The sequence below is a fragment of the Palaemon carinicauda genome, chromosome 8 (assembly GCF_036898095.1).
Source record: "Palaemon carinicauda isolate YSFRI2023 chromosome 8, ASM3689809v2, whole genome shotgun sequence".
NCBI lineage: Eukaryota > Metazoa > Arthropoda > Malacostraca > Decapoda > Palaemonidae > Palaemon > Palaemon carinicauda.
The window spans coordinates 9,877,067-9,892,366 of record NC_090732.1 but is presented as its reverse complement, the minus strand read 5'-3'; positions in this window follow the sequence as shown (position 1 = coordinate 9,892,366).

Sequence of the window (15,300 nt, the reverse complement as noted above, 5' to 3'; positions counted from 1 at the left end):
ATACTTGAGCTTCTGATACCTCGAGCAAGAAGTTGCTGAAGTTTGACATTGTGACGTTTATCCCGTTGAGAGGTTTCAATTTCATTTACTGGTCAATATTTCTTACCCAGAATGCAATTTTTGAATTCGTCGACATTTTTTTTCCTTCCAATTTTGGCAGCCAAATTGGGAGGAAAAAAATTTCGACATATTTAAAAATTGCATTCTGGGTAAGAATTATTCTGTTGTCTAATCTATTTACCTAGGCACTTTCCCCCATTTTGGCGGGTAGATGACATTAAACAAAGGAACAAAAGAGGACCTTTCCTCCCTCCGTTCCTCTTAGTCTATTCTGCTGTACTTCCTATAATGGATGTTTTTTATATATTGCTGATTTTTTAGTCTTTAGTTCTTCGGAATATTTATATTTTTATGCTTTCCACTTCTTTTTCTGTTTACTTGTATGTCAATTATGTATCTTCGGTGTAGGATCTTCAATTTAGTTTTTCCACTATTAAAATTTCAGGTCAAAACTTATATTTATCTTCAAAACTAGGCCACTTAAATCCTATATTCCCTCAACCGTCTGGTTTATAGTCATCCCATTGTTAGTATATGCTAAAATATATATATATATATATATATATATATATATATATATAATATATATATATATATATATACATATATATATATACAGTATATATATATATATATATATATATATATATATATATATATATATGTATATATATATATATATATATATATATATATATATATATATATATATACAGTATATACAGTATATATATATATATATATATATATATATATATATATATATATATATACATATACATATATATAGGCGTACATGCATGTATATGTATATATACACATATATAGATAGATAGATAGATAGATATATGCATGAGTATATTTAGATGTATATATCACCGTCTATGAATAATAATTTAGTCAGCAAAATAGGTTTATTTGTATGGGAGACATAATAACGGTTGTTAAATGATCATTATGAATACATTAAATTAAAGAATATCTCTGCAAAAAGGCGAATATTTATCTTAATAAAATGGTATTTATTAGATCAAGAAGTACTTCTGAGAGGAAACTGTTTTCGTAAAATGAAGAAAGACGTTTTGAAGAGAAAACGTTTATACATTTTTTTCTGAAGTCAATAGTTGCCAACGTGGCAAATATATCGTAATTTTAATCAAACTTTTCACATTTCTTGGTAAATATACCATTTGTCGTTTGAATTCTAATCGCGCAACGTTAATGATAGCTCGGGAGAAGGACGAATTTGGATGCGATCCAGATTCGTGTTTGCGATTGCGCGCGAGCAAGCACATTCACTGGCCCTGTTTTCGGCCATTTACTTTGTCTCCGCGTTTGCTCTTGGATTTCGGGAACTGGCGTTGCATATATTGCCTAATGACTGCACTGATATGCATTCCGCGTTGCAGTATTGCCTATTCTAAGTCTTCCTCCGGAGCCAAGACTTGTTTGGCGGATGCTGCGGCTTAATTCTCCTCGGAGTTCGATGATGCGAACTGGAATTATCCAACGCGAGATGAACCTAAAACTCGTTTAGCGACGGGGGCCATTTCATTCTATGACCGATATCTGTTTCATTCTGCCACTATCCAACTGTTATTATTATTATTATTATTATTATTATTATTATTATTATTATTATTATTATCATTATTACTTGCTAAGCTACAACACTGTTTGGAAAAGCAGAATGCTACAAGCCCGAGAGCTCCGACAGGGAAAATAGCCCAGTGAGGAAAGGAAATAAGGAAACTACAAGAAAAGTAATTAAATACTAATATAAAATATTTTAAGAACAATAACAACATTAAAATAAATATTTCATATATATACTATAAAAACTTCTGTTGTATTTCAAACATCGTTGTGACCTATATCTGCCTGAAGTAGACTTTGTAAAAATCCCTTGAATCTTCTCTGTCATACGTCCTATAATTCGTCAATGACTTATTAATTTTTGCAAGTTGAAATTTGACCACTAAGTTTACGCCATTATGAATAGAACGTGAATGTGTATTAGTGCTTTTTTTCATTTGCGTTTTATTTCTACTATAAATATTTTTTTCATTTGAAACATTACTGACATTAACAGCTTCGTTTTCTGTAAATTAATAATCCTGCAAACAAAAAAGTAAGGTTATTTACTTTTATGTCTTATCAAGATAAGATGCTTTCATTTTTCATCTGTATAATGGAAGGTTCTTGAAATTAAAGAAAATTAGATTCATTAAATAAACACTTTCAATCTTATCCCATGACTATGCAAGGTTACCTTCCGACAGGAATCTCCGAATATATAAATTTGATTTTTTTTTTTTTACGATTTTACAAACAAAACACAAACTAAAATGAAAGTGCGTACACTAAGCCACCAACGAATGTATTTCTCTGACCTACTTTACGATGATCCATAAAATATGATTTCAGTAATCAGCTGCAAATCCAATATTTTTTTTTATTTGTATATATATATATATATATATATATATATATATATATATATATATATATATATATTACTTCATATATAAAAGTCAATGGGATAGCGAGGTGAGCTTTAATTTGTTATTTCATTAAAATATTTTTTTCTTTGTGGATATTATTTAAGCTTTTGTTTGACAGAATCATTAGATCAGAGAGAGAGAGAGAGAGAGAGAGAGAGAGAGAGAGAGAGAGAGCTTTGTACTTTGTAAGACAGTAATGTTTTTATTTTACGATATCAAAACCGAAGCAATGGATGGAGATAAACACAGCCCCAAAAGTATGTATATATAACGGATTTTGAGCGAAGCGAAAAATCTATTTTTGGGTGAGATGGCCATGTCGTCCTGATGGAAGTTCCTATAGGGTAGCTTCCTAGGGTATATTACAACTACGGCGATATTCCCAGAGAATTTACCTTAAGGTACCAGAATTCTAACTCCTGGAGCGAGTATCCCTCGTGAAAGGGATATCGTGACATATCAGAGGACGTATTCTAGACACGTCACATGGCAATCTACATCCTGGACAGAGATTTCGTCTCGTAGGAGGTGATTGACGAGATACGAATTCGGGAAAGAAAAAGGGGAGCCGCTCCCAAGGCTTCCCTATCCCCCGATTCGTATGCATGCCTGGCGCCAATCCTGGCGCCATCTGTATTCCTTGTAGCGTACACGAGGTGCTACAGATACTGTATGTAGGGAGGGGTCCTACAGCCCTTTCTTAGAAAGGCAAGGGCGGGTCCATCAGGACGACATGGCCATCTCACCCAAAAATAGATTTTTCGCTTTGCTCAAAATCCGTTTTTTGGGCTCAAGCCATGTCGTCCTGATGGAAGTGTACCAGAGCATTACTGTATCTGTGGATTCTCAGAACGTGCCGTACTCCCCGGAGGTAATTTTTTCCCGGTCGACTAGACCTAGAGACCTAAGATGTTACCGTTATACATCTTTTCAACTAACTATAAACTATGTTAGAGCTTCCTGCCCCCTACAGGGAAGAGTCCTACTAGACTCTGGAAAAGTCTCGAAGAGTACATATATCTATGTATGAATACCAGGCAAGCTAATATAGTGGTCTCGCCCTATATTAAGTAAAGCATAGTTTGTAAAGGACCACTGCGTCAATATGAAATATCGACCAGTTTTCCGCACAATACTTGTATTGGACAAAGGTTTTATATCCGCATAGGAGGAAAACCAATGCAACATAGCTTGCATAAAGGAACAATTCTATTAGAATTATCCCAGATAAGGTACATAGAATGAATGCTCAATTATACCAATAAATTGACACAGGTGAAGGAGACGCAAGGTTCTCAAGAACCGGATTATTGACAGGCAATAAATAGACAGGTTAACCACAATTATATATATATATATATATATATATATATATATATATATATATATATATATATATATATATATATATATATATATATATATATATATATAGAAGAGGATAACCCAAAACTATAAGCATAAGTATGATAGTAAACAGAGCTTGTTTGTCTGAAAGAAAAAACATTAGATGCCACTTTTAAGATACCGAGGTATCAAAGTCATAAAAGCCTGTATTACAAATCAATGACATTAGCGTTAGAAACGCTCGGCACACATGTCTGTACTTATGCTAGGTTCACCTTCGGAAATGGAACAGTCTGGATGGGCAACACAGTGCCCTCACTTAGTTTGTAGTACAGTATGTAACTACACACTCACCCTGGAATTAATCGTCCCAATTAAGACCACTGTTCCTCGCAGAGTTAAACAGTAGGGTTAACACCGCGACCCACTGCTACCACAGATCTCTTTTAGTTCCTCTACTTGCTTCGCATAGTGGCGAAAGAACACTCTGGAAGACTTCCAGCCAGTGTATGAACGGAGATGTTCAAAATCCATACAATTAAAGAAATTTAAGAATGAGGCAACTTTCCTCGGATCGTGACCTGCGGGTGTATTGTCAGGATCCGCTCTGCGAATAAAATATGTGATTTTCGCTCTGAGTTGATTCAGAGATAAATTTGAGCCTGATGTTTCTCCCCTGAATAGTTGACCACCCTTGAAGTCTGAAGTTCTATGAAGATAGACCTTTAGGCATTCTACTGGACATAGAGATGCATCTTCTTTCAGAGGGCAGATTCTCCAGGGACCCCACCTGTTGGTGGGTAACTCATTCTTGGCGAGAAACGTAGGATCCGGAAACAGGTTCAGTTCTTCCCCATCCAGGAACTGAACACGACCTGCCTCTCTCGAGAGGCTACAATCTCACTAACCCTGGCCCCGGACGCGAGTGCAAAATAGGAAAATAACTTTTTGTGTTAAATCCTTTAACGCACACTCTTCATTGCTCAACAGAGAAGCGAAATGAAGAACTTGTCTAAAGACCATGAAATGGGCTTTGGAGGTGCTGAAGGTCTGAGCCTAGCACAGGCTTTCGGGACTTTATTAAAGATCTCGTTACCTAGGTCGACCTGGAAGGCATATAGAATGGGTCTTGTCAAAGCAGACTTACACGCTGAAATCGTGTTCGCTGCCAACCCTTGACCATGGAGGTGGGGAAAAAAGATAAGCAGAAGTCTGTCAAGATCTCCTGCGGAATCTTCGCCTTGACAAAAGGCCACCCATTTTCTCCAAGATGACTCATATTGCCTTCTAGTAGATTTGCACTTATATTCCTCAAGGAAGTCTATACTGGCTTTCGAAATCCCGAAACGCTTTCTCACTGCTAGGGAGAGAAAATCATGAGCTGCAGGGTCCGGGTTTTCTGTAATGAAGCGCAGACAGTTGACTTCTGGGCTCGCTGGGTCAGAACTGGATCTGGTAGTGGTACAAACTTCAGCTACAGTTCCAATGCCAGGAGGAACCACACGCTGTTCGGCCACTTGTGGGCCACTATTGCCGCTACCCTTTGAAGGATCTCAGTTTGTTGAGGACCCTCAACAGAAGGTTGTGAGGAGGGAACAGATAAATCTTGGACCATCTGTTCCAGTCGAGGGACATCGCGTCCCTGCTTCCGCTAAGGGGTCCTCGTACGGGGCACGTACAGGGGCAACTTCTTGTTGTCTTTCGTCGCAAAGAGGTCTATCTGCAGTTCTGGGACTGATTCAGAATGAAGGAGAATGATCCTGCGTCTAAGGACCATTCCGACTCTATCGGTGTGAACCTGGATAGAGCGTCCGCTGTCACATTGCGGACTCCTTGAAGGTGAACTGCCGACAGGTACCACTTCTTCTTTTCCGCCAATCGGAAGACGGCCAACATCACCTGGTTGAGAGGTGGTGACCTCGATCCTTGTCGATTCAAGTATCTCACAACTACCTTGCTGTCAATCACCACCTTATGTGGATCGAATGACGCAGGGAGACTTTCTTTAAGGTAAGGAGCACTGCCCTAGCTTCTAGAAAGTTTTATGTGAAAGGTCTTGAATAGCCTGGACCAAGTCCCCTGGACTTTTTTCCGATGAGAGTGACCTCCCCATCCCTCCTTCGAGGCGTCTGAGTGAATCGTCACCGACGGGGGAGGTGGCTGAAGAAGAACCTGACTTCTTTAGATGTCTGGCTTGGGACCAAGGCCTGAGAAGAGTACTTAGCCGAAGCGGCTGGTCTTCTCAGATCTCTTCACGCGTTTGATGCATAACTTCTCCAAAATTCGATTGCATCCTTTAGCTGTGCTCTTAGCACTGGGTCTGTCACCGAAGCAAACTGGAGAGAGCGCAGTACTCTCTCCTGCTCGTGTCTTGATATCCTTTCGGAATCTTGAAGTCTCTTGACAGAACCCGCTATCTCCTTCCTTTTCTTCGCCGAGGTGGAGAAACGGTGTGACAAAAGGTCCCAGTGAATTCTCAGCCACTGGAACTTTTGAGATGGAGAAAGTCGAGACTTTTTCTGTTGATCTTGAAGCCTAGGTACTCTAGGAACTGGATCACTTGACTGGAAGCTTGCAAGCATTCTGTCTCGGATGCTGCCCACACCAACCAGTCGTCCAGGTAGGCTACTACCTGAATTCCCTTTAGGCGAAATTGTTTGAGAGCTACGCTCGCAAGCTTCGTAAAAATCCTTGGGGCTGTGTTTAGCCCGAATGGCATGGCTCCGAAGGCGTATAGTCTTCGTTGTAGCCTGAACCCTAGGTAGGGGGAGAGTCGATGGCTAATTGGAATGTGCCAGTAGGCGTCTGACAAGTCTATAGAGACGGAATATGCCCTCCTGGGTAGTAAGGTCCTTATGTGTTGCAGTGTTAGCATTTTGAATTTGCAATTCACTATGAACTTGTTAAGTGGCGACAAGTCCAGAATGACTCTGAGCTTTTCCGAGTCTTTCTTGGGAACACAAAACAGCCTCCCTTAGAAATTGATGGGCTTCACCCTTTTTCTCCAACAGTTCTTGAACGTACTCCTCCATAACGGGGGTGGAGTGTTGGAAAAACCGAAGGCACGGGGGTGGAGTGCTGTACCAGCTCCCGCCCAGTCCATTCTTGAGTAGGCTGTGGGCCCAGGGATCGAAGGTCCACCGATCCCGAAATTTCAGAAGTCTCCCTCCTACCGGTATCACCTCGCTTGGACTGCCGTCCTGAGGTCTTGCCTTCCTGACCATGACCACCCCTGAATCCCCTTCCACTTGAGGGGCGTCTAGACGAGCCTCTGGCTGCTCCTCTAGGCTTTGCTCGAAAGGAAGTAGACTGCCCTTCGAACGCTGGGGTGAATGCCGTGGACTGTGTCGACACGGCCTGGGGTACCCACTGAAAGGTGGTCGGGGTTTGTGCCACGATCTAGGGCACTGGGGGCAATGGCAATTGCAGTTGCTGTTGCTGTCTAAGAGGCTTGGCTGGCCGAGACAGTAGCCTAGTCCTCATAGTCTTCTTCTTTGGTTGAGAACCCTCATCCGGGGAAGACTTTCTTTTGATAGCCAGGCCCCACTTCTGGAGAAGGTTTCTATTCTCCAAGGCGGCTTTATCAACAGCTTCTTTGACCAAGTCGGTAGGGAAAAAGGTCTTTTCCCCAAATGTTGGAGGAGATTAGTTTCTTTAGCTCGTGCCTCACCGTAGCCGAGGTAAACACGAACTCCCTACAAGCTCTCCTTGCCTTGACGAAGCCATAAAGGTCCTTCGTCACTGTGGCCAGATGAGGCTTGGCCACTACCATGAACATTTCATGGACCTTGGGGTCACTTGCGCCATCGTCTCGAGAGTAGTCTGAAGAGACATTGAGGCAGTCAGTCTTTCTTTTGTATCGAACTCACTTCGCAAAAGAAAGTCAGACAGCTTAGGGGGGTCCTTGCCGAACTGACGTCCGGCAATATCAGCCTCCAACTTTCCCACTGAGAACATAAGATGGACGTTCTTCCAGTCTTTGTGGTCCATAGGCAGGGCCAGCGACAAGGGTTTACACTCCTCTAGGGAGGGGCAAGACTTGCCGGCCTCGATTGCTTTTAGAACAGCCAGAAACCTTTTCTGTAAAAAGGGGAAGGCTCTAGTAGGCGAGGACACAAAGGAAGGGAGCTTCCTATTCAATGCAGCTACCTTTGAGTTAGAGAAGCCCCTCTCTTTCATCGAGGATGAAAGTAGAGCTTGAGCCTTAGCATGGTCCATCACTATGACCTCCTTCGGCTCTGTCTCCTCCTTTGAAGCTGGTTCCTTCCTCAGCCGGACATAACAGTCCGGATATGATGCCTTGCTGGGCCAGAATTCCACCCTCCAGGGGAACTGAGCCCAGCTTATCCGAGATGATGATCTTTCCAGTTGTCATCGGCATGTGCTCAGCATACCTCCATGGGTTAGCATCTGAGCACAAGGGAAGGTCTTTCACATTGAGCTTTTTCTGGGGCCCATGTGATTCTGCAAGGCACTGCATTCGCAGTTCCATTGCAGCCGCCTTCTCCTGATTCTCCTTCTGCATTTGTTGGATCATTCCAACAATAGAAGAGAGGGCCTGTCCCAGCTCTACTGGGAGACCGGCCGATGTAGAGGGGCTTGAACTTAATCCTGGGCTTCTGCCAGGAGGTCTTCCTCCTGACACCCGTCCACATCAGACATCCTGTCATCTAGCTGGATGTCTTGCATCGCGACCACGACTTCAGCATCCACCTGGATCTGAACTTAGGGGATCTCCTCTTGAGGCTGGGGAATCACTGCATCAGCTGATGCCTTAGGGAAAGGATACGCCCTCATCTTCTCACTTGGAAGATAAGGGCCAGAAGTGTTCTTTTGGAAGCCCCTTACCCAGGTACGAAGCTTCTTCCTAGCTATTTAATTGTCTCATTAATCAGGTTAGTGCACACAGTACATACCTGAGGGTCCCAATACCGGAGATCATCCTTGGAGACAACGTATGCTGCGTGTCTCCTACAAAACTCATGTCCGCAGAGGTTCTTGCTGCTGACATTGCAGAAAGCACTTCCCTACTTCGGAGTGTCCTTCTGTAAAGAGAAGAAATTTCCATGAGTATCAAGTGAACTATGTATCACTGGATATGCATAGTATAGCATAACAATTCAGAAAGGAAAGACACACTTGTGTTTCCCTCACAACCCATTGTTGCAGCCTTCCAGATAATAAAATCAAAAATGGTTTATCTCTTCTAGAGTAACCAATGCAAGGTTTCCAGAGGAAACAGGTGGAGCTCACACCTTAGCAATGATTTTAAAATCCTGGATAATAGACAGGGAAGAACTCAGCTTCCTATCTGAGGGCAACAGCAAAGGGGTGTGCAAGAAAACACAATAGTGTTAGAAGATATAGTGCTGTACCAAAACCCTTACTATAGTTTTCTTCTTACTGTATATGCTATACAGAAGAATACTAGTACAGTATAGGGGGATGTGTGCCGGCCTGCCTTTGCCAGCCGGCACACACCACAACTAGCTTTAAAGTATACTACTTAACAGCTATAGGGCGGCAGCACTCTGGTTCAAATGCCTGTGCCGGTCGGCAGCAACTGCCGGCCGGTAACAGCCAGTGTTGGCCGGCAATGGCTGCCGGCCAGCAACTACACAAGGTAGTACCCAGCTGCCGGCCACACTCTTGGTGACCGGCAGACAAGGACTGACATAAGCCGGCCGGCAAAGGTACAAGACCGATGCCAGCCGGCAGCAAAAGAACCAGAAGACTACACCTGCCCGGCTGCCGGCCTCATAGGCCGGCAGCTGGGACAGGTACAGCACTAGAAGAAAATAGAATGGATGCCGGGATAAGAGTGTACACAACCTCCAAGCCCGGCAACCGAAAGAGTGCATATAAGGAAGGGGAGAAACTAATTCAGGCTTCCTTGACCAATGCCGTCCGGCTCTGCCGGCAGGCATGGATGAGGGACCAAGAGAGGTCCGGGCAGCACTCGAAAACATAAGACCCTTGCCGGCCAGCAGCTCTGCCGGCCGGCAATGGGCTGAGTCAATTCCACATCCCAACCTATACTAGGTCCAGAAGTAGAACGACGTACAGTACAGTAAGACCCCTGCCGGCCAGCTCTGCCGGCCGGCAAGGTACAGTACAGTAATGGCTAGGCCATTACGGAGATAGAGGGGGAAGGGACAAGAGGGTCCTGCCAACCTTGCTTTAGTGACAGATCACCCGCAGCCAAGAAACTTATCTTAGCCTAAGGGAGATCTAAGGGGAAAGGCCAGCAATACTTGCCAGCTTCCAGAGCACCAAAGCAAGGAAGGCGTTGCTACTCCCAAGGGAAGAACTTATCCTCCCCCGAGAACAGCAACAGGACTAGTCTGGTAGATCACAAAAGAAGGAATCATAACTACAGAAACCTTCGGTAGTGACCTAAGGGAGCTAAGCTCCCTTTGTATGTGTTAGGTCAGCGAGGGGGACTCTGCCCCAAGCCAGACAACACAGACTCAGACTAAAAACTCTGTTGTTCTGTCCCTCTTGAACCATAACTACAGGAACAGGAAGGTACAGTAACACCCTAGTATAGTTTTATCGAAAATAAATTCGGAAAAAAACACTTAGGGATAAGCCCAAGGCTTAAACAGAGGGAAAGGGATTGCATACCTTCTCCGAAGAAAAGAAAGCAACCGGGGAGTATGATAAAGTATACTAAGGCTCCATAAGCAATTAGCCTAGGCACCAAGAGAATCGATTACCTAATTCACCGAAACTCACACGTATACAATCTTGGAAATATTCCACACAGTCTAAAATGTATAAAATATAGCCTAAAGCTTCAATAAAATTTTAATTACACTCGGAAAAACCAAAATCATGCATGAAGTACTAGGACCAAACGACTAGGCTACATGGCCTAGCGTAGGCCAGAATGGCGAATACTTCGCCAAATAATACTAAGCACGAAAGGAAATCCTATGTAAAGCTAAATAGCTAAAATTTATTAAAGCAAAACAACCAGGAATGTCGCTCTGACTAACTAATTTATACCTAGCGAGCGACAGTGTCCAGGACACCTCTGGTAGGCTACGGCTCTTGTATCAAAGATTAATCCTATTAATCACTCAAAATTTTACCAAGAGCCTACATTTATACATAACAGACACTATACTCAACTTATCAGAGGCCAACAAAGACGGAGAAGCCATGAAAAGCCGAATAAATCCAAGATTTGCGAGAAAAACAGGAAAAAACACCGAGTTGTTGAGCTACGCAAAAAGGAATACAGATGGCGCCAGGATTGGCGCCAGGCACGCATACGAATCGGGGGATAGGGAAGCCTTGGGAGCGGCTCCCCTTTTTCTTTCCCGAATTCGTATCTCGTCAATCACCTCCTACGAGACGAAATCTCTGTCCAGGATGTAGATTGCCATGTGACGTGTCTAGAATACGTCCTCTGATATGTCGCGATATCCCTTTCACGAGGGATACTCACTCCAGGAGTTAGAATTCTGGTACCTTAAGGTAAATTCTCTGGGAATATCGCCGTAGTTGTAATATACCCTAGGAAGCTACCCTATAGGAACTTCCATCAGGACGACATGGCTTGAGCCCAAAAATATATATATATATATATATATATATATATATATATATATATACATACATATATATATATATATATATATATATATATATATATATATATGTATATATATGTATGTATATTTATATATGCATATATGTATATTTATATATGTATATATGTATATTTATATATTTATATATGTATATATATATATATATATATATTTATATATCTGTATATATATGTATATATATATATATTTATATATATGTATATATCTGTATATATCTGTGAATATATGAATATATATAAGTATATATATGTATATATGCGTATATATATGAATATATATAAGTATATATATGTATATATAGTCATGTATATGCATATATATATGTATATATGTATATATACAGTATATGTATATGTATGTATATATATGTATATATATACATATATATATGTATATATATATGTATACATATATATATATATACATATATATATATATATATATATATATATATATATATATATATATATATATATATATATATATACATACCAGCGGGTTGTAGTTGTGAAAGGGGTATGAAATGGGAAGGGTTGAATCTATATGTGCATATCTCTTCTAAATATTTAAATATAATTTTTTGACAGGTCGGGTACACTAGTTAAGTATAAGTTTGCAGATTCCAGTATGATGGTGAATATGAAAAATCTCAAGCAAAAGAACTTAGTTATTGAATTTTGCTGAAATGCAAAAAAAAAAAAAAAAAATTCACAAATAAGCAAAATGTAGTTCTGGTATAGAGATGGATTAGGAAATAAATAACACACTACATTTCTTTATTCTATAGATACATATTCAAAAAATAAAAATATTATCATCGAAAAATGATTGTAGATATCTGTAGAATTGTATACAACGAAAACAGCTCTTGAGCTTATAAAAGATAAAAAAATACACTCTACGTAACCAGAATTAATAAGAGAAATAAATATCTCGCGGTCTCCAATTCATATATATTGAAGTGGAAAGCGATATAAAAAAAAAAGATTAAATCCACCAGAATTCTATTTCCTTTTAAAAAAAAATCCTAAGCTACTTATCTTTTTTGTTGAGATATCACCATAAGATATGAAATATGAAATAAAAGCTAACAGATTTTATGTTTTGTTGCTAGAATAAATATTTACTTTGAAATGATAAAAATTGCTTAGCTAAACAAAACCAGTCCTAAATGCAATATGTTTTTATCATTTAAAACTAGCAATAATTGAGTAAGAAATTTTGATATTTTACACATATATGAAAGCATCTATTTTAATGTTGTTACTGTTAATTAAATATTTTTTTATTATTATTTTATTATTATTATCATTATCATTATTATTATTTATATTGATATTATTTTCATTTTTATTGTTATTACTTGCCAAGCTACAACCCTAACTGGAAAGGCAGGATGCTATAAGCCCAGCGGCCTCAACAGGAAAAATAATCCAGTGAGGAAAAATAAAATATTTTAAGAACAGTAATAACATTGAAATAAATATTTTATATAAACTATAAAAATTAACAAAACAAGAGGAAGAGAAATTAGAAAGAAACACAGGGAATGAAAATAGAATTAGGTAAAAGTTCACACTGCTGAAAATGGTTTTAGGGCAATTAGCTATTGGATAATTAGCTCACTGGTATCTTGCAATCGGCCAATTCGTTACTAGCCCAATTTGCTATTAGGCCATTTCGCTACCTGGGATTTTTCTTTAAAGAGCAATTGTAAGTAATTCTTAAGATATGTTTCCGAATGTAACAATAGTGACTAGAAAAACACTCTGATAGTGCAGACCTCCGCCACGGCAGTTAATTTCTCGAAACCAGCTTGCCTTTCCCAGAATCAATTTAGACCGTAGGCGTATTTATGTGTGATAGCCATGTGCGATCTTGGGGTTAAGGTTACGGTTAATTCGGTCGACCTTTTGCTCGACCTTGACTTTGACCTTTGACCTAGGACTTTTAAAATTGAATCACTTTCACGTCTCAACATAACAAGTAATCCCTGAAAATTTTATTACTCTCTGAGTAAAATTGTGGCCAGGGAGTTGTTCACAAACAGACAAACAGGGGCGAAAACTTAATCTCCTCCCAACTTCGTTGGCGGAGGTAATGAGCCACATATAAAACAGAGATTGTCATGTGAAAGCTGTGCATGATTTATGGGAAAGTGGAACACTTATTCAGACATATTTAAACAACTTCTCTTGTAGTTTTTTATTTCCTATTTTCCTTTCCTCACTGGGCTATTTTTCCCTGTTGGAGCCTTTGGGCTTATAGCATCTTGCTTTTCCAATTAGGTTTTAGCTTAGCTTGTAATGAAAATAACAATAACAACAACAACAACAATAATAATAATAATAATAATAATAATGATAATAAATAATAAATGTTAATAATAATAATAATAATAATAATAATAATAATAATAATAATAATAATAATAATAATAATAATAATGATAATAATCGGTATCCCTCCTTTGATAATGTATGGGGAAAATTAATAAAAATCAAGAAATATTAGTACTGAAGACATGATGACATAGAACTACTCATTAATACCTACAATATATTAAATGTATAGATAAACATGTAAAGAAAATATTTCTTGGCTGTTGTGGCCAAGAGGTAGCGTCCTTGCCTGGTGATTGTCAGACTTGCGTTCGAGTCCCGCTCAGACTAGTTAGCTCATTTGGTCGCTGCAGCCTCACCATCCTCGTGAGCTTAATATAGGATGTTTGGGGGATCCTATAGTTCTATCTGCTAGGTCATCAGCAGCCATTGCCTGGCCCTCCTTGGTCCTAGCTTTTGTGGAGAAGGGGCATGGGTGCTGATCATATATATATATGGTCAGTCTCTAGGGCATTGTCCTGCATGATAGGGCAATATCACTGTCCCTTGCCTCTGCCATTCATGGCCAGCCTTTAAACCTGTACGCTCCCTCGCGAACATAGAAAAAATGTTCTATTACTCCGGTAACAAAAATATATTCCAATTTGCATTAGATTTCTGATGTTGCATAATAACTGAGAAGAGTCTTATTAATATTTCATATTTTCCATAAAAAGAGCAATTATATGGGAAATTTAATTCTCGCGAAACAAAATATATTCTTTGGTAAATAATATTTGATTTTCTGAATTACCTTGTGTAAATAGGGGATTCAGCGTTATGAAGCTTCATCTGTGGTGGATAACTGGGAAGGGTGGGCTGTGGCACCCTAGCAGTACCAGTCGAACTCGGTTGAGTCCCTTGTCAGGTTGGGAGGAACGCAGAGAGGACAGGTCCCCTTTTTTGTTTCATTTGTTTGATGTCGGCTACCCCCCAAAAATTGGGGGAAGTGCCTTGGTATATTGATGGAAATATATCACTCAATAATAGTTTTGAATTGTTCCATAGGAATGTAAAACATTAGTAAATAGTATTATTCTCGATGACATTTTTTTTTTTAAATTTTGAATATTTTTCAGTTATCTTATTAAATTTTCATTAATATATTGCTGGAATATTCCCTAATCTGTATATGACAATGTCTATAGATAATTAAATTTCCTTTAATTAAGTTTATATTTAGGAATGTTAATATGTTGATTTTATATACAGTCTTAAGCACAGAGGCACATTAAGACTGGTAAGATTTTACGAATATCGAAAGATCTCGTTTCTATAGTTAATTAAAAAATCATCAAATGATTAAAATTTTTCATTTATATGTAAAAACTCCACCTTCCTTCTTATTCAAGAAATAAGATACTTATCTCAGTAGGAGCTTCTTCA